The sequence below is a fragment of the Talpa occidentalis genome, unplaced genomic scaffold (assembly GCF_014898055.3).
Source record: "Talpa occidentalis isolate TD23 unplaced genomic scaffold, MPIMG_talOcc4v2.1 talOcc4.4, whole genome shotgun sequence".
NCBI classification, from domain to species: Eukaryota; Metazoa; Chordata; class Mammalia; order Eulipotyphla; family Talpidae; genus Talpa; species Talpa occidentalis.
In genome coordinates, this window is record NW_023604295.1 from 126,073,073 (window position 1) to 126,097,174 (window position 24,102).

Here is a 24,102-nt window from a genome sequence, read left to right on the forward strand (position 1 = left end):
AAAAACCTTGAAAATGCCAGAACCCAGGAGAAAGCTAAAAAATACAATTATCTTGTATTAGTTTTGAAATCTGCCCATAAGGAAATAGGAAAAGAATCAGAGAGTCATTTTTTAAATGAATTCTAGAATGAAAATCAAAAATATCAAAAACACAAAAGATAAAAAACACTGTCTTGTGAATATGCTAAAATTGACCCATAAAAGCAAATCTTTTAATTTAAAATAATATTTCTTGGCCTTGAAATAATGAATCCATATGTTGAGACAGCAAAACTGATTCAAAGATTATAAACTGAATTTAATTTGGGGAAAAGTGAAACATGGACTCGGCAATGCCTAAGGATACTCTGTAAGAAGCAGCCCTCCAGGGTCTGGGACTCTGATGAGATGGATGGTGACACTTTCCTCATGTTTGGTGTCCAGGAGAGGAAGGCCAGAGAGAAATGGAGACAGTGATTTGAAACGAATACCACTTAAAAAGAAAGAAGGTCCACTCAAGAGCTCATGGTCTCATAGATGGGTCCTGGTTAAATAGTCTAGAAATGTAACTCTTTGGAAAATTTCGAGTGATATCTTCCAATCATTACTTTGATGTCTCTCCTTTTGGAGAAAAGATAGCATGTTTTAATTTTTAAGATTTCCGTGTTCTAATTCTTGTCTATTAACTCTTGTTTGAAAAATGTAATCACTTTGTTTAGAGAACTGGAGTAGATAATTATTTTTAAGGAGAATTTTAAAAATGCAAAAAAAAAAAAAAAAAAAACACTCCTAGATAACACAATTGATTTCTGTTATATTCCTTGACAAAGTGTAAGGCAAAATAATGTTGTCAACAAACCCAAAGTAGATTATTCCCATTTTTCCTTTTAAAAAATTTGAAATGTTACAAATGTGCTGATATGCATAAAATGCCATTGTTATGTGGTATTCCTTTGTGAAACTATGCCACAGTCTGTTTGTTCAGTATCCTGTTAATAGACATTGAGTTGTTTCTATAACTGTTATTGCAAGAAATGCTGCTATATCAACATTCTTATACAACTCTTTTGGTGCATATTAGCATGTTTCTATGGGATATATACCTAGGAATGGAATTATAGCATGTGTGTCTTCAGTTTTATTAAACTCTGCCAAACTTTTGCTAAAGTAGTTATAATATGCTTACACTTTTCTATTTTTAATTATTATAATGGCGTACCCAAGTCATGTGGGTAAGGACTGCACCTGGTTTTCCTGGCAAGAACAGGTTGGTAAATTGGTTTGGGAACAATTTTGTTTGCCAACTCTTGTTTTCCTTGATTAAATTTCCTTTAGTGATACACTCATTACACATTTTTCTCTTGCATTTGCCCTGATAATACAGGGTAACCTTTGAGCCACATCAATATATCTATATGCAAGTTACAGTTAGAGGATCCATAAGAAAGCCAGATTCAGTGAAATAATTTGATAGAACATAATTTCCCTTGGGCTTAAAGCTTCTATATTAAAGCTTCTGTGATATGTAGTACAATCTGGGTTGTTGTTTTTTTTTATTTTTTTTCCTTTTTCTTTTTTAAGACTCTTTAAGTGATGCCAAAGTAACAGAATGACTTAACACAGTTAAATGCCAAACTGGGATTTAAAATACCAATGTTTTCTTCTTTAAAGTTGGATCCCTCTAAGATATTATGAGGATACAAGCATCTTCACTGCAGTCTGTCACCTTGTGGCTCCAGAAACTGAAAGCTCATCATGTTCATGGATCAGCACCATTTCTACTTATTAATATTTTTAGTGTCTGCCTATAAATCAGGCACAAAGTGAAGGAGTTTTAAAAATAGCTTTTTTTTCAGTCTATCCAGGCTCAATACACTCTCCTAAAAGGAATTGTTTTATCAGCATCTTCTTTCTTTCCCTTCCCCCCTGCTGACCTCTCTCTGAATACACCTGTGTTTGTCCAGTCCCATGTGAGACTCCAAAAGCCATTACTGGCCTTTGCTTCTGCAAAACCCTTGTGATAGTCATCATCTAATTTTTTCATCCAAGGGCAGGATCCAATAGTTTAAAATTAGGAATCAAAGTCTGCATTGTAGCTAAGTTTGGTCAAGCTTACCTAAGCACTGGGAAATAAAAAAAATAGATGATAACAGTCCTTGACCTCAGGGACATTGAAATATAATTCACGTCATAATTAATGAGCAAGGTTCCAAGGTATACAGCACACTGTAAGGACTTTATTATTCAAAGAAGGACCAAGTTCACAAAGTCAGGGACTGAAATAAGGACTGGAAGAGGGTTTGAGGGAAGCTGAACAAGCAGGGAAAGACCAGGGTCAAGAAAAGCAACTTGTGATGGCACAGGAGAGTGGCAGAGAGGATGAAATGATATAACTAGATCATGTTTGGAAACTATAAGAAATGATTCTGGCTACCTAGGTGTGGAGGCCCATCCGTGGAGGGCTTTACAGGCAGATGGAAAAGTGACAAGGAGGTACCTTGGAGTATTCTTAAACATGACAGAGTAATGATGGAAGTGACTTCTAGAAAGATGATGCCACATGCAACATGTTGAGCAGATGGTGCATTATGATATAAATGACACCCAGTAGAGCTGTGCACGTACAATCTGAAAGATATTTTGTTTGGGAATAGAGAGAACTGGGAGAGTAAATAATCATCTCATCTGCTATGGAAATCAGCATATTTGAATTTTATAAAATGCCTCCCAAAATCAACAAAACAATACATGTGCATTACAACTTTGTATATATAAAGTTTAAAAATATATATACATATATTAAGATTAACATTTTGAAATTATATTGTTTTATTTCCACACAAACATTTGTACAGAAATGTTCATATAAATATTATTTAAAGTAGCCCAAGACAGGAAACAATCATCAGCTCAATGCATAACAAGCTAGAGCACATCAATACAATGGAATAATATTCTGCAATAAAAAGGAATAACGGCCCGATAAATGAAACAACATGGATATATTTCACAGACATTATCCTGAGCAAAAGCAGCTGCATGAAAATTACACAGATAGTATGATTCCATTCATATAAAAAGAAAATGCACACTAATCTATAGAGCCAGAAAGTAGATCAGAAGTGTACTGGAGACCAGAAGTAGAAGGAGGAATTGAGAAGGTGCATAAGGAAACTTCCAGGAGTGATGGAAAAATTCTTTATCATGATTTGGGTGGCTTCAGAAGTGTATATATAGCTATAAAATCCATTGAATTAGAACACTTTAAGTATGTGCAGTTTACTGTACATAAATCAGCACACAATAAATTAAATTAAAAAGTGGAGCTAAAATCCCAAAACTTTTCTTTCAAAAATTTTAGAGTTGGATTATTAATAACTGACTTCTAAGTTTTTAATCCTTCAATGTATTTTAATAAATTCTTTTAATTTTTACCTACTAACTTTTACTTGAAAACGTAATTGAATATCTTTGGAGAACAAGTGAAATAAATACTAGTTTGTGAATGAGGAAATCATAAGCAATTGAATCACAAGAATTAAATTATTTTCCCATTCACATTACCTGATTTTGCATTTTTAAATGCAAATACATTCAGAAGTTATTGTTATTCCTTTCCTGATCTTTTTCTGATATCATGAAAATTCAAACTGTGTAGTTAATTTGGATTATTTCCCCAGCTAATTTTTCTATTATTTGCTGAGTTGGTAGAGGAAATTTGTCATGGTTTACTTCAGTGAATGAAATGACAGCTAGTGACACCTTTGTCATAGGAACTAAGGAAGCTGAAGAACAACAGGCAAACTTTAAAGGGTCCCCTTTATATAGGGCACTTCTTTATGATAGTCTTTTCTTTTTCTCCACCAGAGAATGAGCCAATTACCATCATCATTCAATTGAAAGAGTCTCCTATACCTTTGATCATAAAGATATTACTCATTATGCAAGTGATTTTATTTGACTTGGTCACATCAATTATTAATCAATAAAATGTGAATTTGTCATTTCTTACTGAAACCATGGCTGTGTAGATTGGTATACAATGAAACAGAAGGGGAGGAAGGTAGCTGAACAAGGGGCCTATCACTTCACCATTATGTATATGTTAGGCTCTCATTTGAAAAATATTACATCTTGGAAAATATTACCCTTTTATCCATTCAGTTCATATAATCTAGGACTTGATCCTTAAGTCTTAAACATATAGTACTATTTGCAGCATCCATTATAATGCATTTAGAACAGTGGTTCTCAACCTTGGCAACACTTGTGAATCACCTGAGGAGCTTTTTAAAAGTATCAAGGCTAGGCCCCATCCCCAGATATTCTGACTTAATTAGCCTGGGATAAGGCCCAGCCAAAGGTATTTTTAAAAAGTACTCCAGGTGTTTCAAATGTGCAGCCAAGATGGAGCACTGATTTAGAGGCAGGACAATGCTTTTTAAGTGCACCAAATAAAGACAATATATAGAATTTTTTTATAGTTCACATTAATTCAAAAAGGCTTTGAAATGGATTCCAAAAATATGTTCATCCAAAGATTTTTTAACTCTGAAAATTATGATTAAATAAATGGAAATTAAAATGAGAGTGAGGTACCACTTTTCACTGCTGGCAAAATTTTTAAAGATTAATGATAATCAGTGATGATGAGAATATGTGGAAATGGTAATGTTGATACAACATATGTAAGAGTGAAAATTAGTGCCAGTTTCCTGGAGGGTAATTTATCAATATCTATCAAAATTTGCAAGTCTTGAAATAATTTGTCTAGCAATTTCACTGCTGGGAATTTCACAAGATACAGGTATAGGGATATTCATTACAATTTTTTTTTTGTAATATTAAAAAACTAGAGAAAGCCGAAGCTCCCTCATTTAAGGGATTGGTTAAGTAAATTTTAAGGCATTAGTATGGAATTGTATGGAGACATTTATAAAGAAGTGTTCACTCTATATATGCTGATACCAAAGACATTTGATTGGTGGAGCTGAGGTCATGTGACTATGCTAGAGCTGAGGTCATGTGACTATGCTAAAGTTGGGGAAATAGGAGAGGTCTCATAATAGTTTGAGGAGGGTAGGAGATTCACAAATGCAAGCTGATCAGGAAAAGGACAGTTACCCACAAGGTTCCATAGTGTATTTAGGATTGAGGTCCAATATCACTCTTATTGAGGTGCAAGCTTTGCTTTATACATCCTGTTTTGCTATCAGGAAGTTTTACTTACATTGTGTCATAATTCAACATCTCTACATTACAATACAGACCATACAAACAGGTAAAGTCATATGAGCTAAAGGTTTGAACAACCTTTATTCAATAGCTCCAGATGATGATAGAACTTTAAAGAATTGAAAGCTAATGAAATTAAAATTTGACATACAATAAAATCTGAAAACAGCTCAACTACATCTCAGCTTAGGAGTGGACACACAAACTATGACACAATATATAATAGTGTTCAGGAATGAGCTACTGAAGCATGCATCAATGTTAAAAAAAAACTTGTAACATTATACTAAGTGAAAAATCCTGTTTCGAAAGGCTGAATAATGTATATTTGTGTGATTTATGTGAATGTCTTGTGAAGGCAAACCTGTAAGAACAGAAAACAGGTAGTGGCCATGGAAGGGCTGATGGTGAGGTAAGGATTTGACTACAGAGGAGCACGGGGGAGTTTTTCAGTATAACAGAACTGTTTTAAATCTTGATTGTTGTGAGGGTTACATGAAGGTAAACACTTTTCAAAACTCACATAACTATACTAAACCAGCAAATTTTACTGCATATTTATATCTTAATTTTTTAGTGGGAAAAAAATCAATGATAATACCTGCACCCATTTTTCCAACAATTATTTACTGATCACCTGTGATATACAGACACTTGTAAATGATCAAACATTTAAGCAACCTAACCCCACTGTCTATAATGTAATAGCAGTAATCTAAATCAATTTCCCAAACCTCTAAACTTTATTTGTAGGCAAAAGCAATGCAAAAAGAACTTAAGCAGTGATGGGAAATGGTGACAAGTAGTTTCTTTAATCCATAACTGACAAACTACTAAAGTCTTGGTGTGAAGACACATTGCAGCCAAAGGATTTGACACACCACCACCAACACCCACAGTACCAATTTAGAAAATCATTTTTAGAAGATAATTGCCTGTGTGTAACTCACATTTTGGTGCAAGAAGGCCTAGAATTTCAATGGAAAGAACTGCAGAAGGATAATGATGAGGGAGGTTGGGGAAGCCTGAAGTAATGAGGTAAAGAAAGCAGACCACTAGCCTAGCAGTTCTGGAGATCTTACCCTTGACTTGGTCTTACCCTTGACTTGGTCAAGATCACTTTGTCTTTCTAGACTCAATACCTAATCCAAAAATTAAATGACTTGGTAATGTGGGAAATGTACTAATTGCCTAAACAAAGCTCTTCCACTGACCTCCTGTGTGGCCTTGGATAAGTCAGCTGGCCTCACCACATTTTGGCTTCCTTCCTCTATCAAATGAGAAATTTCAAGATCATTCATATGAACAATATACTTAAAATAGTGATGTTTTTGTTATATGTATCTTATGACAATAAAAATACTTTTTTTAACTGAAGAAAATAAATTTGGGCAAAATTATTTTTGACAGTTGAGTAATACAATTTCATCTTTCCTCTTGCTCTTCAGATACTCCAAATTCCTGGTAAGCAGATCCTGTGAGGACCCTATCTAACCAAACAACATGAGTGACTCCAAATCATCTCACATGATCTCACACAAGAAATATTGTAAACTGCTTGCAGAAGTAATCTTACCAGAGTGCCATTCTGAAACAGGGCCTACCCCTGGGATCCCAAGACAAGCCCATAGAATGAGTTCCAGGGTATCTGCTCAACCCTATATTTAGGATACAAGACTAAGAGCACTCTGAAGGAGGGAAACATAGTCTATGTAAGAAACATGAGTATGGTGTATTCTGTTTTCTTATATCAATCCCTTATACTCAATAGCATTTCCTATAAGCATATAATGTCCAAAGGAGAAGCAAAGAATTATAATATAAGAAAGAGAGAATAGATCAATGGTGTGAAGGGACACTGGGGCTGCAAGGATAAAAGAATTCACCAGAGACAGTATGGGAAGTAGAAAGGGCAGATTTATTAATCATCCTGCTAGAAAAATAAGGGCCGAGACAAGAGTATCTGCACATCAAGGAAAGTTTGAAACAACTTATACTCTGAACTTGTGGTCTTTCTAAGATTGAGGACACAGGTCTGGGCTGGCTGCTATCTACTAAAGTGTCAGACCCTGATCAGGCCCTGCATTTTTCAGAATTTACATCAGCCTTTGAGGACCACCGATGGGCGTGTGGTCCCATTTCAATAGCAATCACTTCATTGCTCTTTCTGCTCAAGGTCTTCGGGCCCAGTTCCCAAGGTAACCCTTCTCTTCCCCTTATCTGTTCAAAACATCCCATTCCTATTTGGACAAGTAAGAGACTGAGCTTTTAATCCTATAAATCCCAATAGTGCCTAATATGGGGTCCAGTCCTATACATGAAGGTGGTATCTTCATGAGCCAAATTCCTCCAAAGGTCCTCTCCAAATACCATCACAATGGTCATTAGGATTTAACACATAAATTTCAGGGGGACACAAACGTTCAATCTATTGCATATATACTAAAGATTGTTCCTTTTCTTAATCTGAAAATTCAACTGGGTGTCCTTTAACCTGTAGCAATGATCTTGCACTTCTCTTACACCACCCTATCACCAGACTTCTTGTTTCTGTAAGCTACTTAAAATATTGGCTAAACCACAGCAGTTATCTACTCCAAAGTAATGCCTGTCCAAACAGAGGGCTATTTTATACATTGAACTGTGGACCTAAAAAGTCTTAATGAAGAATTGAGCCACAGATTTATTTGCTTGGGCTCTTGAAGGTAAACTTAACATAAGTGAAACTTCTGGATTGACAAGAAAAAATGTAATTCACACTTGAGTCCTGCTTTGGAATATGAATATGAGGCAAAAGCATTTCCTAAAGCTGCGGGAAAAAGCAAGACCTTGACATTTCTCACTGGAAGAGCAATAAAGGATGAACTCCAAAGAGACTTGGCTAGATTGAAATACAAATATTGGCTCTGTGAAAGCTGGCAGGCCTCTTCAAGAAAATCAGTTGAAGGCACAGAAAAACTTGGTCTGCACAGCCCAGTACACAGTTCCAGCACTAAGAATTTAATGTTTACATGTGGATTTGTGTTGCTATTGACAAACTCCTCAGACATCATTAGCTCTAGAAAATTATGTTAACCGAGCTATTAAAGCAAGACTTCATCACCAATACCACCAAAAAACCCCACAAAAATTTTAAAAACAAACCAAACATACCTACAAATGAAAAAAAATAATAATAAATATAGAAGCAAGTGGTTTTACTTTCTTCCCAGTGAGTGGAATATAAGGTTCAGTACTAATTTAATAATCAAAATATTTGAAAACAATGAATTTTTGGTGAAATCAGCATTTAGTTCAGATCTCTGGAGATTACAAAAACCTGAAATTGGTATTCTTCCCAGTGCCTCAGTACGTTATATTATATCTGTGTTGTTTAAGGTGAAGTCAGAAAATGTAAAATCAGAAAAATGATAAGGCAGACTTGAGAACTTAGTCTTCACCTATGACCATTGCATCATTACTAGTAAATTATTACCTTCTCTTTCTGGGTTTAGCTTTTAAGTGTAAAGGTATTACCAAAAGTAATTTAAATCTAATGACTTCTCAGACATTTGCTTGTCTTGAGAACTGGGGCAATGACAAGAGAAGTATATCTATCATGTCATAAACGTCTTAGCAAAAGCAGGAATTCAAGTTTTAACTTGTGCACCTGGAATTTCTAGTCTAGCTTTCCTTTTACATTTGTCTGCTTTATGCATACTTGCATTATATTGAAAATGACCACGTTTGGCACAATGGTTGCCATATTTCAAATTAATGTAGTTCTATAATGAAACAGTACAAGTCATATTACACTTAAGCTAATGGATTGATCTAGAGACTTCCTCCAAGGATCATTCAATAGAAGGGGAAAAGGAGGTTGCTAAGAATGTGGAATGTTTCTAGAATTCTCTTAAACGTAGTGTTCCAAAGCATGGGGCATCTTTCCTCCTTAGAATGTATAGTCTCCTTTCTAATTTCGTAGTAGAATCCAGATTTTATTCATGACAATTATTTACCCTGACAAAAGCCCAAACTTTCCTGCTTCCCTTGACTGGCAGTGATCAAATGACACAGTTCTGAAAAAGAATTTGGGAGATTTTTTTAGGATGGGGAATTGATCTTTTTAGCCAAGGGGTACAACTGTGGCCCATCTCCGATTTGCTGATATGTTTTGTTTGACTCATTGCACTAATAGGGTGCAACTTAGTAACAACCCAATTCCCACTTTTTCCCATGGTCTTATTGCCTGCTTTTCGCCTTTCTTCACCTGCATCCACCTGATAGCATTTGTAATACAGATCTTGTTTTAGTCCATATTCCTGTCTCTCTTATACTTTTTTACGTCGATGTCTTTTCCTATGTTTTATTTGTCTCTGCTTTAGCCCTGGGTCACATATATGTCCCAAAACTCACATTGTCATCCAGGATTGCCTAAATTACCTTGCCCAGAGAGGGCTTTCTTAGAGCTGAAGCATGTGCTAGTGAGTGTATGGGTTTATCATTTTTTCACTTTAATATTTTTACCTGGTGGGTGCACTGAAGAATGGGGATAGCCTAATATTACCTCAGTCAAAAAATATGTATGTATAATCAATTATATATACCATATAAATAAAATCTTTATTCACTGGTCCTGAAGTTGGATCGCTGCTCTTGAAGGTCATAAAATCTGAAGGTCTTAGGTTACTCATCTAGTCTTATAGGGTTAGAAATGAGTTCTCAGGAAAAACTTAAGGAGTAGTTACCATATTATTTTACCAGAAGTATCACCTAGGGGATATGTGATAGGGAGGTAAGTGGTCCTAATTCTGTGAACCATAAAAGGGTAACAATTTATGGTTTTATCATTCAACTACTTGACAAAATATTTTTATTATCTTTGTTTTCCTTACTGACATCACTCTCAGGGGTTATGAATACCACAAATTATGCCTTTTGAATGAACTAGTACTCATAAACCTCCCAGAGGTCAAGTTTCAAAGGACTTCTGCATTCCAAGGTTTCAGATTCAGGTCATCAATTTGCCTGTACTGTTCCTCACGTTAAATGTTTTGATTGATCCACTTCTTAAGTTTTGTCATTCTGAATAAAAGAATTTCCCAGTTTCATCTTGTCTTATAAGGCAGCCTTCTCTGTAGTAAAACTCTTGCCTTCCATGCCCCCAAAAGATATTAGTCAAGGGGGAATTGAGAGCCAATGAATAACCAATTATAAAAGTATGATAGACGTCATCAGGCAAAAGCACAGGACTAAGACCAGAGTCCTCTTGGAAACCCTCTACAATCTTAAAAAATGAGAAAAAAAAAAAAAAAAGAATACATACAAGCAAAAAAAAAAGCACAGGCAATTGTGATATTGGGTAGAGAGGGCTCTAGTCAAGACAAAATTAGTCTTTTTCTTTTTTGTAATCTTTGAAAACAAAACACCACTTGATATGGTTTTATCTACTCAGAGATCTTCTCATAAGGAATTATAAGGACTCTTAAGCATATGTAACTAGAGGAGTATATAAGGGGCAGGTTTGGGGGGCCCTGGTACTAGGAATTGTGTCAGAGAACTGTTGCAGGAGAGTCCAGTGTGTGTATGTGTTAGTGGGGAGGAATCCAGCACAAGAAAGAAAGAAAATAAAGATGGGGCAGACAGTCTGGAATTTAAAAAGGAAAAAATGGCATGACATTGATTATACATTATACAAGTCGCAAATATAGGCATTATAAGGCAACATCTGTAGGTGCTACATTGTGACCCCTCTTTCCCTCTGGTAACCACCATTCTGCTGTCAGAATCTAAGGGCTTATTTTTGTGTCATTTGCTTTGTTTCTTTATATTGTAAGCTTTTGTTTTGTGGTCAGATATATCTTACTATAGGTATGATATTCTGCTTCAGTTGATATCTACTTAAATTTGGAAACATTCCTAAACTACCTTAGTTGTTCCCCTCCACATTTTGTGTTTTCAATGTCTCATTTTACATCTTTATCTTATATGTATCTTTCTCTATTTCAAGTGCCTTTAATTAATTTTACTTTTGAGTTCACGTGTGAGCCTTTTAAGGCAAGTTCTCTGTTCCCAAATTTCATTGATACTTCTTGGCATATTTCCTGCCAGATTCCATGAACTCATGTCCTCTGAGCAGCATGGAGGGATTGGAGTGCCTGATACAGGGAACCACCTTCACTCCACTCCCGACATACAAGTCCTACAAATTGGGACCCCTCCCTATTGCAAAATCTTTACCTGGGTAGGGGGTTCTTCTTGTAAGAGTGTATCTCTGTCTTTCGTACCAGTCTCAGTACTGTCCTTTTACCCTTTATTGTGGAAGCTTTATGTCCAGTTTTAAGTCTTTTTTCATATAAATTATTTCATATGTGGTTGTAGATTTGTTTTTTTCTGTGGAAGGTAAGTTCAGGTTCTTTCTATGTTACCATCTTGAACAAGAAGCTTCCTGGAATTTATCTTATTTCAGTTTTTGTATTTTAAATATTTATTTGTTTACTGAAAAATAAATTATAAAGCAGGTATCATTTGTAGAATGGTTATTTGTGCCAGGCTTTTAGTTTGTTTTAAACCTGTCATTTTAAGTTTAATTCATCAATAGGTCCACAAATGGAAGTGAATGTCAAGAGATATAAGAAACATTAGAAAGAATATAATTCTTTTTAGGTCTAGTCAAATAACCATTTCACACTATTTTAAGTCAGGCAAAGTTATCAAGCCTACACTTGAAGTTATAAATCACTGAATATGTAAACAAAAACAACTATTGGGATTAATTTTTTTTCAGGTCCCTTCTGTAACCCCTTCATAGGAATGATTAACCGCTACCTATTTGTAAATACAAGTCACCCATTTGAGTTAGCATATTCTCTATCTCTCAGTTCTGATGGTTAATCCACAATGATTTTGTTCAGCCTTGAAAAGTACCCTGCATACAAGGTCACTAATACAATTGAGTAGTTCTAACTAGTCCATCTTTGTGGCTATCATAGGAAAGGAAGTTTCTATATTATTCTTTCAATATCTTAATTTGTGGCACATAATTCAGCCTGTGAAATATTCCCCTTTCCATTTTCAAGCAAATCCTTTATCCTGCCAAGATCAAAGGATTCCACTTATTCTTTGAGTGACTTCCTCTCTTTGACATGTTAAAATAATCTCCTTTTATTGGTTTCAGAGACACTTGTAAGGTTTTCTTCAAAGTGTTTTTTCATGTTATTATTCTCCTCATTTATAATTGACTGGATTTCTTTATTTTCTTCACATGAACTCCTTTACCAATTAAGTGGAAATGCCCTCTTTCTTTTCAGATAATTTATATGGTTCTTGAGTTCTCTTTTTAGCTTCTACCTCTAACGCTTGTTATTTTTATTCCTTAGCATATGCTTTTAACAGAAAGCAATAAAAAAAAGTACACAGACTTTTCTTGTGGGTTATTGACTTTTTAAAATTCTTTCATTTGTCTCCTAAATGGGGTCTATAATTATCATACTTCTTTTTTAAAAAATCCAGAGAGTATAGAATAGGTTTCTTGGTTTCCCCCTGTCCCATGAGGATGTGGGATGTAATCATGTTATTAATTTTTGCTTTATGTCTCACCCACAGCAATCTCTTGGGTTCATTTTAATCCTGTTTAAGATGAAAGTTCCCTTTATTTCCCTTTTTTGTGGGATTTAGAAGGTAGTCTTGTATTTATTGACATCAAGTACTCCCTTCCCACATCCCTCTTGCTAATTGAGCAGTTGGTTACTTTGTGTTTGGATAATTAAGACTTTCCACTATTATTACAGGGATAAATTTTTTTCAGCTTTTCCAATCTCATTTAACATTTTCTGGTTCTTCATTTTAAGGTAATTTTTCTGTAATATGCATTTCTCTGGATGGGAAGTTTTAACATGAATTATTTTTACAATTATAAGGGTTTCTATGAAAAATTATAACACAAACCTCTCCTGTCAAATTCATACAAATACTTTTGGCTTTCTTGCTATGTACTAGTTTTAAACGCTGGGGATACATAGGGACTATAATCAAAATATACGTGCTTATGTTCTAGAAAGGAGTGGAGTAGAGAGAAAACAAAGAAATAATTTGTCAGATGTTGATATTCGTATTTTTTATGTTACCTATAAAGAACATAAATTAATCTAAAAAGTCTCCAGTGTGTTAGGTTAAATCTGTGCCCAGTTATTTTAAATGGAAAAAGGTATCTGTTATTTAAACACAGCTATACAGATATAAAATGCTATCCTGCCTGAATTATACAGCAGATAGATACTAGGATCTTGGGTAATCTGTAAGTCTTCATGAATGATATCTATTAAATTTAGAGAAGCTATTTATTGCTAGAGAGATAAAAATGTAATTAGCAATTTTACTATAGTCTATGGGGGATCTGATCATAATGGAGCAATGGGTAGATTTCTGGAGAATTGATAGTTTACGTCTTGTCTCTTTCTTTTCAAATATACTGAAAACTTTCTAAGCAAATTGGAGTGGCATGGGGGCATGTTGCTTAATCTAATTCATGATTTATATCAGATACTAACATATCCATTTCCTGAGCTATGGTAACCAGGTTATATATTTGAAGCAAGCAGTGTGCAAAACAGAAAATGAATGACAGCATGGAAGTATTTTTTTCAAATTTCTACCCGCAAGTAAGAATCTCTGGTTTTTGTTGCCTCTTTTTGTAATGATGACACATACAAAGAGAAAAATAAATGATTTTTTTCTAGTTAAAATTTTACATTACTCATGCTAGTTAAATTTCATTGAAAACTGTCCTTATTTAACCCAGTAGATAAAGCTACAAGTTTACAAGGTGAGAAAAATATCTTCCTCATTTGAATGTTGTGAAATATATTTTTAAAAGTGTCAGAGCAGGAGAGAAGCTAGTTTGCAGGCTCACACATCAGGATTCCATATTTCTGATGTGGCAAATAAAGTCACTTTTGAGCAAGGTAACTGCAATTGGCAGAGTGTTCTGAGGGGACCTCACTAATTCAGTTAAAAACTAGGTCATACTCCACCCACAGCAAATATCACTCCATAGGAAAACTCTGTGCAACAACTGCTGTCTAAGATCCAATCAGCAATCACTTTATTTCAAAAAATAAAAGAATTTGGCAAGAACCCCATAAAGAAAATTGAGAGACTCTTGGAGTTCTTTAAAATAGGTTCAGGGCCTCCCTGGTGGAGCAGGCGGTTGAGCACAGTGCTATGAAGTTGTCCACAGCCTCTGCAGTGCAGGTTTGATCCCAGCCAGCCACAGAGATACCCACATGTCACAGCAGACCTCTCCGGTCTCGCCCACTGCTCCCCTCAGCAGTGTATTTCATTCAGTCTACCTGTTCTGTTCCCCATTCTGTTTCTGGTGAATCCTCTCACCTTCCAGTACATCTGGCCTGTATCCTGGTTCTTATATGCATGAATAAATAAATCTTAAAAAATAAATAAATAAATAGGTTCACCTTTATTTAGCTAGCGTGACAAACTGAAGTAATAGAGTTTGCCTGTAATGTAGATGTTCTGCATTAGGAGATACAACTTGGATTTTTAAATTGTTATATGAGAGAGATAAGAGGAGGTTCTGGAGTGGGCTTTTTAACAAGTATCCCAGGTAATTCTGATGTACACTTTGGGAAAAAGCCTCAGAGAATAACTTGAAGTAAAGCTCAAATGGAAATTTGCTTTTTCAGTTAATAAGGGCATAAAACAAGCGAACCTATCACCAAGAGAGAACAGAATGTTTGGCAGGGTTAACTAAAAGTAATGGGTTCTTTTTGAAATATTTAGCTGTCAATTGGAATTAAATCTAATTGTGGATCTGGGTTTTCAATTTGTTCCACTGAGTTGGCAAGGGTGTGGAGAAACAGAACCCTTGTAAATTGTTGGTGGGACTATAACAGGTCCAACCTCTATGAGGTTCCCCAAATATTAAAAATAATATCTACCATATGATCCAATAATTCAACTCCTAGTTATCTACCCAAAGAATGCAAAACACTAATTTAAAAGGATAAATGCACTCCTATGTTCACTGTAGCCCTATTTACAATAGCCAACTTAGGGGAACAACCAAATTGTCCAATGACATTGAGTATATTAAGAAGATGGGATATATATATATATATATATATACATATTGGAACAATATGCAGGCATAAAAAAGATGAACCAATGCAGTATTGTAAACCGATGTTATCTACACAAAAAATATAAAGAAAAAAATGACAAACTCTTGCCTTTTGCAATAACATGAATGGAACTGGAGGGGATTATGCTACGGGAAAAATGGTCAGCAGAAAAACAAATATTGGATGATCTCATTTTTATGTGCAATGTAAATAAACAAAGTAAAGCCAGATAAAACCAAACCAAAACAAACCCTAGAAATCTGTGCAGTAGAATTGATGTTACCATGGAGCCGGGGGAAGGTTAGCTAGGAGGACTATGGGAGTCTTGGTGGTGGGTATGGTGTAGTATCATATAGCTGAAGAGGTGTGAACATATACCTCTAATCATGTATAGTCTTATAAACCAATGTTACCTCAATTTAATTTATGGTACTTATTACCTATAAATTATTTTGCCTTTTCCTTTAAAAAAATCTATTCTCACACATTATGTGGAAACGTTCTACTGTTTTTAGAGTCTATATCTTTTTTGTCTCAGAGTTGATCTTTTCTTGTTAAAGAATAGTCTTTTCATCTAGCACCTTAAGCAGGCATGGCTGGATACCATTCAGCTGTGCAACTTTTAACACTGGTAGTTGATTTTGTTCCATTCTTTACCCCAATCAGAAACTCTAGGCACAGGGTCCAAAAATCTATTTCCTTGAAAGTTTTATGATGCAGCTAAATTTGAAAACCACTGGTTTAATGATGGCAAACTTTCTTGAGGCTTTCAGACATATTTTTCTTTATTAGACATTCTTTATTCCTGCTATAGTCCGATCCATTATTGTGCTAGATTCAAAGCATTCCCTAAAACTCTATTTTGTGCTATCTCATTTCTGATGAAGACACTGTGATGAACAATGCCTGAGGTAACTTAGAGGACTTCATTTCTGGAGCTAAGCCAGAGAGGACCAAGACAAGCTAACAAGGGTGACAATTTCTCTAAATGATAGTTTGATCACAATGAATGGTAAGAGAAAACTGCTTGAAACAGCATCATACCACCTGGTGAAGAACTGAAGGCAGGTTCTGGAGAAGTTAGCATGTGACACTTCCTATCACTTTGATATACTATTGGGTAATAAGCACTTAACGATGCTGAACAGCAAAGGTTCTTATTGGTCAGTCAGGAAATACTTGGGTTTAGGCCACGTTTAAGAGATGACAGAGTCACTTGGCTCCCTGACCTCTTCAATAACTGGCAGAAAAGTCTGGAAAAATTTAGGTTCTCTAGCATAAGTTATTTTATAACCTCTCTGGCTCATACCTGCATTGTCTACGATGCTTAAATCATTGTTAGCTCCTGAAAGCTTTTCCTATTGGCTCCTTCCTGAGCTGTACGTGAAGTTATATGCTGGATTGTAAATTTTCAAAAACTAGAAACTACTTATATCGCTTCTTAGGTCAAGTCTAGCACAGTGACACTCTTCCACATACACCTTATACTTCAGTATGAACGGAGACCTGGCTTTTTCTATGAGGTGCATTCAGTTCACATAGAGTTTTCCTACGCCAATGCCGAGTTGGCCCAGGTTGCTGCCCCATGGGCTAAGGGTGGGTGATGTGGGAATTAAACACACCCTCTCTTCGGCCAGTCCCCAAATTTGGAGACCAAGATACCCCATGTTTAGTCATTTTATTGAGAAAGGAAACTAAAGGTCGCAAAACTTTCAGAGAAAATGAAACAGGGACTACATAACCAACATTTTTTAACATTTGCCCTTAAAATCTTGCTATTCAAAGCATGCTCTTCAACCAGGAGTATCTGGAGCTTACCAAGACAGGCACAATCTCAACTCCCCATTCCAGATACTGGGTTTTACCATCTTTCAACAGAATACCCAAGTGATTCCTATTCACATTTAGAGTTTGAGCTATAAATTGATCTACTGATGAATCACTCCGAACCAATCAGTGCCTGCAAACAGATCCAGCCCTTTGTGCCCACCTCGCACCCTTTCTGCTGGGTAGCAACCGAACCCCCAGGGACATCGGAGCGGGCGCTGCTGAGGGCAATTTACTGATTGGCTGGCACGACCACGTGACCAGATTCCCGCGCGACGGGATTGGCTCTTGCGGACGCTGACGGACAGGGCCGGGGCGGGCCAGAGCCCGGTCGTAGGGGCGCGCGCGGGGGCGCGAAGGCGAGAGAGCGCGAGAGCGCGTGCGCGAGCGGCGGGGCTTTCTCCCGAGCCGTCGGAGGGAGCGGGAGCGCTTCTCCTCAGGTGAGCGCGGCGGCTGGACCGCCTGCCGGCCTCGGCGCGGCCGGGGGCGGACGGGCGGGCTGGGCATGGCTGGGTGGGGCGGGGAGGTCTGGGTCGGCCGGCCCAGGGAGCCGCGCCTCGGGGAGGCTGCAGAGCGGGACCCCGTCCCCCTGCTCGGTGCCTTGGTTTCCCTCTTCCTGCGCCCTCAGGCGCCCCCCCGCCCTCCTCGCCGCGGCGACGGGGCCGCCCGCGGGGAGTTGCCCACCTTGACGTCTCGCCTCCGCCTTTGTCTCCCGCCCGGGGGAGGCTGGCGTCGGCCGCCTCCTCAGGTAAAGGGTCGGGATGGTGGCGGGCAGGGGCATCCCGGGCGCTGGACGTGGGCTGGGGCCGGGCAGGAGATGAGTTTAATGCGGTAGGACCTGTCATGGGAGAGCGAAGGGGAAAATGTAGTGTCACTTTGGCCAAGCCCGTGGGGCTCGAACTAATCCCACCCAGGCGGGAGAAGCCGAATTCCCCGGGCAGCCCGGCGGGCGGGGTGCGGGGCATGACCTGGGGAGCGTGCCCAGGTGTGCGGGTTGCAGGCTTTTCTGCACCTGCACGCCTGCTCGCACCCCGGAGTTGCACCGAGAGAGATGGAAGCTTTGGGTCTGTCGAAGGAATCCAGAGGTTCGTTAAGAGATAGAAAAAAAAAAAAAAATGAAGAAGCAGTTGGGCACTGGTGGAGCAGGTCTAAAAGAGAGGCCACAAAAAGAAATTACAGTGAAATTGATGACTGGTAAATTGCGAGGACTGGTAAATTGCGAGGAGGGAAATGCCTGCAGTGAACTGCAGACCAGATCTTCAGTCACAGTGAGATTCTTCTTCAAGAAGATAGGGTTTTGGGGGCAGAGGGGGATGGTAATTTCTGTTAACTGAGAATTTTCTGGGGTGCCCAAGCGAGTAATGATTTTCTGCTGTTAATGAGTTGTAGGGAGAAGGGAAGGCCAGGTCTAAATTACATCTATTCAGACCCCCTTAATTCTTTGAAAAGTGCATGTTTAAAGAAGACCGTTTGGATGCTGTAAAAGCAGTGGGGGTGGGGGGAGTGTCTCCTTTAAGTCTTACTTTAAAAGGGGCTTGTGTGTGTAAATGAGTGTAAGGCATCCTCTCCCTTTCTCTCCTTCATTTCTCCAGTCCTGCAATACAAGGGCATACTGTACATCTTCAAATGAAATGTTAAGTCACTTCGTTTTCCACTGGTTAATTTGTTGCATGTATGTGGTGGTCTACTCAGTAAGAAATGATTCAGCTCGCTCATTTGGAAGATTTTGCTGTATTCTGGAGTTTCACTGGAATCTATTTAGAACTTATTCTGGTGCAATGAACAACAATCTGATTCCTGCGAGATATGTTTCAAAGCCCTTTTATTGATATTACTCTTATCTCTCCTGCGCAAAGTTATTTCCTTAGGAAACAATCTGATTTTTCAAACGTGCCTCATGCCTACGAAATGTCTATGCTTGCTAAGAAATGAATTTAGTTGACAAGTTAAACAAATTGAAGAGTAACACTTAAGTTTGGGGGGAGGGGGAGTCAGAATTCACATTTATCAGCTGATGCAAATTAACTTTTGATGGTTTTCTGAGGCAGTTGAAGAAAAAGAAGAGTTGCCACGAAGCTTGTTAGGAATATAACAGATGACCGTAGTAAAGTGAAATATAGATTGTCATCCAATAAATTGGAACATAAAGCAAATTAGTGGGAATAATTTAAAAAATTGCCAATGATTGTTTCCCCCATTATAACTGGTATGTGATTGAGAAGCAGAGGGATTCTGAGGATGGGGTAGGTGTTACAGTTTGAAAAGGTATATCCTTTTATGTTTAGAGAGGAAGAGGTCAGTTTTGTTATATAAACTAAGGGTGTGTGATGTTTGTTTAGCTGTGGAAGAGAGGCACAGGTTTTGAAAAAGCTGGAAAGCACTTACTAGGTTACACAAGGGAAAACAGGAAGATTGGCAGGCTTAGTTCATCTTGAGGGAAGGAAGGTACCTCAGTGACCTATAGGACCAGGTTTTATTTTCTGATTCAATAAAAGCCCACTAGTACTGCTTTCAAAGCAACAACAAAATCATTTCCTTTCTGTCATTTCTGTCCCCTGGGCCAGGGGGTATGGAGAGCAAACGAGAGATTAGAGTCCGACCTGCATACCTAAGCAGTAGTGTCCTTTGAGCAGGATCTATGTCACATTGTGTAAATATAAGAGCCTTCACGTTGAGCAGGGTTTGAGCATCTTCCTTAGGATTCGTGCTGTAAAGAGAGAGCTGTATAACATCGCTGCAGATGGGGACACGGGTGAGAGGCATCTGATACAGAAGCACTGGAGGGAAAAGGAGAGCCACAAAATGTTTAATTCAGTGAAGCTCTGCTCTTGGCCTTTGGAGCCTTGAGGAGGCACTTACAGGCACAACTGCAACATCATTGGTTAGCCTGGCTGAGCTTTGAATGGCTTCCTGGAGACCTGCCTTTTGCAATGGTGGCCCCTGTGGAGGCTCCACGTATCAGGGTGTAAACATCAGTCATATCTGTAACATGCTCTAGAAAAGAGCATCATCACAAGGACACAAATCTAGGCTGCCATTCTTTTAGCTCCTTGGTTCATGTCACCCCCATAGGCATTCAGAAAAAACAAAAAGTTGTGCCTTCTCTGCCAGTAGATGGCACTGCTGTCCCTGGGAATTCCTGGAGGTGAGGAACTATGGAACTGGCAGACCAGCAGAGTGTAGACTCTAAGAGATTTTGAAAGGCTGTCTGTCAACTCTCAGAGAGAAGCCAGACTGTTTATATAAGGTAGTAATGAATGTTGTGGAGATTGAGGAAACGGGTATGATTATTTAGCTGGTGTGTGTCCCAAGGGTGAAGGGAGAGGGCACACTGCACGTAGTACAGATTGTAAAAGCACTTGTCATACATGTTAGTTAATTGAACATGAGGTAGAAATTGTGACTTCATCAAAATTCCCACTAACTTCATAGTTTCTAATTCTTTGCATTAAAAGAACTCCCATGGCAGGACTATGAAAATATACATGTGACTTTTATACCCAATTGATATCTAATAACTACATGCACTAAAGATAGTGGTGAGAGTAAAATAGCACTGGCATAAGTAGTTACTATACCTCAGGGCTATGTATAGAAAGTCGGTCAAAAGATATTCCAAATCCTTTAAAACTTTAAATTCCTTTAAAACTTGAAAATTCCCGCAAGTAATTTTAGATTATCTTAGTTAATGCTGTCTTTTCAGATTATATTAACAACTCAAATGCTGAACTTTGGTTTTATCACCTTATTAGTGATGTTCATTCAATCCCCTCTTTTGAAATAACTACTCATTGTTCATTGTTATATACTAACTATTCTTTGAGATGGATTTTGTGGCCATGGTAATTTGATGGAGATAGGTGTTGCCTCAGCTTTGACCCTGCCCTGGGTATAGAATGCTACCTGTGGGCATCATTACCCCACCACCTGCTTCCTCGTGCAGTTTCCATTCTATAGCTCAGCTTATTTGAGGTTTATTTCCATCTCTCTTCAAGTGGACTGAAGAGCTGGTTTTTACTACAAATGCTGAATCCTAAAATCCTGCTGGTGCAAGATAGTAAGACCAACAGCCTATTAACATAGTGCCATGTGACCTCAGATCTCTTTGCCTTTCTGAACCTCAGTTTTCTGGTCACTGGTATTGGTGAGATGGCACACGTCTCTTAAAATTCCTTCCAAGTCTAAAATGCTATGATTAGATGAGTTTCATGAGGTATTTCTAATGTCTCTGAAAAAGTCTCGTGTAGAAGGCATTTTCAAAAAAAAAAAAAAAAAAAAAAGACATCTCACTAATATGTTTCTTCCCAGAGAAACAATTGTACATTGTCTTAGAATCTTAATAATTCAGAGATGGAAGAAGTCCTAGAGATGGTTTAACTTAGCCTTCTCTTTTATAGACAAGGGTTGCAATTCAGAATGGAGTGACTTGACCAAGCTAGTTTGTGGTAGAGAACTAGTTAGTAGCCTGAGAACTAGTGCCCAGGCTCAGACTCATCTCAGTCTTCTTCTCTAACGCTGATTTTTTTTTTTTTTTAACTTGCCATCAGGATGCAGAAATCCTGTGCCAATGGGGCTGGAGCCAAGACAGTACTCTGAGTAATTCCTTAATGTAGTATTTTGAAGCCACAGCATGAATAGCACTGAGTTTGGGCAGATATTCAAGGACAGGCTTCTCTTTACAGCTTATTCTTTTCTTTACTGACTGATACCGACCAGGATATTTTATGACATGTCTTTGGGTTTTAAACCCTTTTTTGTATACTGTGTCCTATAAGAAAAAGCTTTCAGTGTATTGGAAAAGTCATTCCCCAATCAGATGTTCTCAAGGTGGATCCGTGGACTCTGAGGACTATGTAAATAGAATAGTATTTCCATCTAATTGGCTTCTTTTGTGATCTTATATAGCTCATCTTCTACATTTAATACATTATGCTAAAAAGTTCATCTTTAGGCTTCAACACACTGACAAAATGGACCACAAAACAGTAAAAATTCTAGAAAATTGCCACAATGGGAGAAATCTTAAGAGATAAGAGTAAGGGGAAAAGAGGGTTGGTGGATAGAGTACTAAAGTAAATCAATCAAAATTCTTAAAACATTTTACATTTTTGTGTAAATACCTAGGAGTGGAATTGCTGGATCATATGGAAGCTCTATGTTTAGTAGGTCAAGAAATCTCCACACAGCTCTCCATAGTGGTTGGACCAGTTTGCACTCCCACCAGCAGTGCAGGAGAGTTCCTTTTTCTCCACACCCTCGCCAACATTTGTTGTTGCTAGTTTTTTTAATATGTGCCATTCTCACTGGTGTGAGATGGTATCTCATGGTAGTTTTGATTTGCATTTCCCTGATTACAAGTGATGTTGAACATTTTTTCATATGCCTGTTGGCCATTTGCATTTCCTCTTCAGAGAAGTTTCTTTTTAGCTCTTCTGCCCATTTTTTGACTGGATTATTTTCTTTGTTGTTGTTGCCAAAGAACACCTGCACCCCTATGTTTATAGCAGCACTATTTACAATAGCTAAGCTATGGAAACAGCCCAAATGCCCAAAAATAGATGACTGGATCAAGAAGATGTACATATATACCATGGAATATTACTCAGCATTCAAAAAAGATAAACACATGCAATTTGCAGCAACATGGATGGCGCTGGAAGGGATCATGCTCAGCGAAATAAGCCAGAAAGAAAAAGAAAAATACCCGATGGTCTCACTCATAGCAGGAATCTAGAAAACTTAAATAAGGAACCAGGAAAATGAATAACTATAAGAAAGTGAAAATCAAAATCAACAAAAAACTATGAACCAGAGACACTTTTTGGGGGCGGGAGGGGAGGGATTGGTGTCAGAATGGGGGGGTTGCAATTGTATGGGGAATATAAAAATAAAATTTATTATTTAAAAAAAAATCAAAACAATGATTATTTTGTAACTAAGATGAATTTCAAAATCCTTATTGCTAAATTTCAATTTGCTATTCATTTTTATTCCTAATATTATGACAGGTATGAAAGTAGAAATTAAATTTTTATAACAATAAAAAAAAATTTACCTTTTTAAAATTACTAACCTGGCCTCCCTGGTGACACAGTGGTTGAGCCCTGGGTTGCGAAGCTGCCGGCGGCCTCTGCAGCACCGATTCGATCCCCGGCTGCTCCCTGACCACCGGAGGAGGGACCCACATGGAGCGCAGACCTCTCCTGCCACCCGCTGCTCCCCTCAGCAGTGTACTTCGGTCCTTCTGCCTGCTCTGCTCCCTGCTCTGGCTCTGGTGAATTCTCTCACCCTCCCGCGCTTCTGACTGTACCCAGTGCTTGTATAAGTAAATAAATAAAAATCTTTAAAATAAATAAATAAATGAAAATAAAATTACTAACCAATTGAAGAGATGCAAATAGTTTTACCCATCTTAAACTAATAAGAATATGCAAATATTGATTTCCATTTATCATTCTTCCTACAGTAAGTACTCCTACCAATTAGCCAAACACTTTCAAATTCATGTTGCCTATGGAAGATGACTTGCATATCTAAGAGGCTTATTTTTCCCTAAATATAATTTGATTTCCAGATAGTCAGTACCTTTCCAACTTGGAGTTTTTGTTCCTGCCTTTTAATTTCTGAGGTTTTACTGTAAGTTCCTAAGATTTGCCATGATCTCAAAGATGTAAAATAATTTATGTATCAATGATTAAAAAAAGCTTGAGTTTCCTTTATTGTTCCTAGGGTTTACCACAGAAACCACTGCTTCTCTTTGGCTAATTGTTTTATTTCCCTTTTCTGTTTGCAACCACAAGTTCTGTTTTTCCTAATTGTCCCCAAGTGGGGGTGGTTTAGAGTATGTATACATTGAAAATAAAATTTACTGTTGTTGTTAGAAGGTATACAAAAGTTAATTTGTGTTCAGGTCACATTTTGAGATATATCTTTGGAGATCACT

At 37.6% G+C, this 24,102-nt stretch overlaps 1 protein-coding gene across 1 annotated transcript in view; it reads left to right on the forward strand.

Annotated features, from left to right (window-relative positions):
• Positions 1 to 17,539: 17,539 nt before the first annotated feature.
• Positions 17,540 to 24,102, forward strand: part of TMEM108 (transmembrane protein 108) — a 233,458-nt gene continuing 226,895 nt past the window's right edge. The window contains 1 exon segment of the mRNA XM_054701012.1: positions 17,540 to 17,599. The gene's annotated coding sequence lies outside the window, so the exon portion shown is untranslated.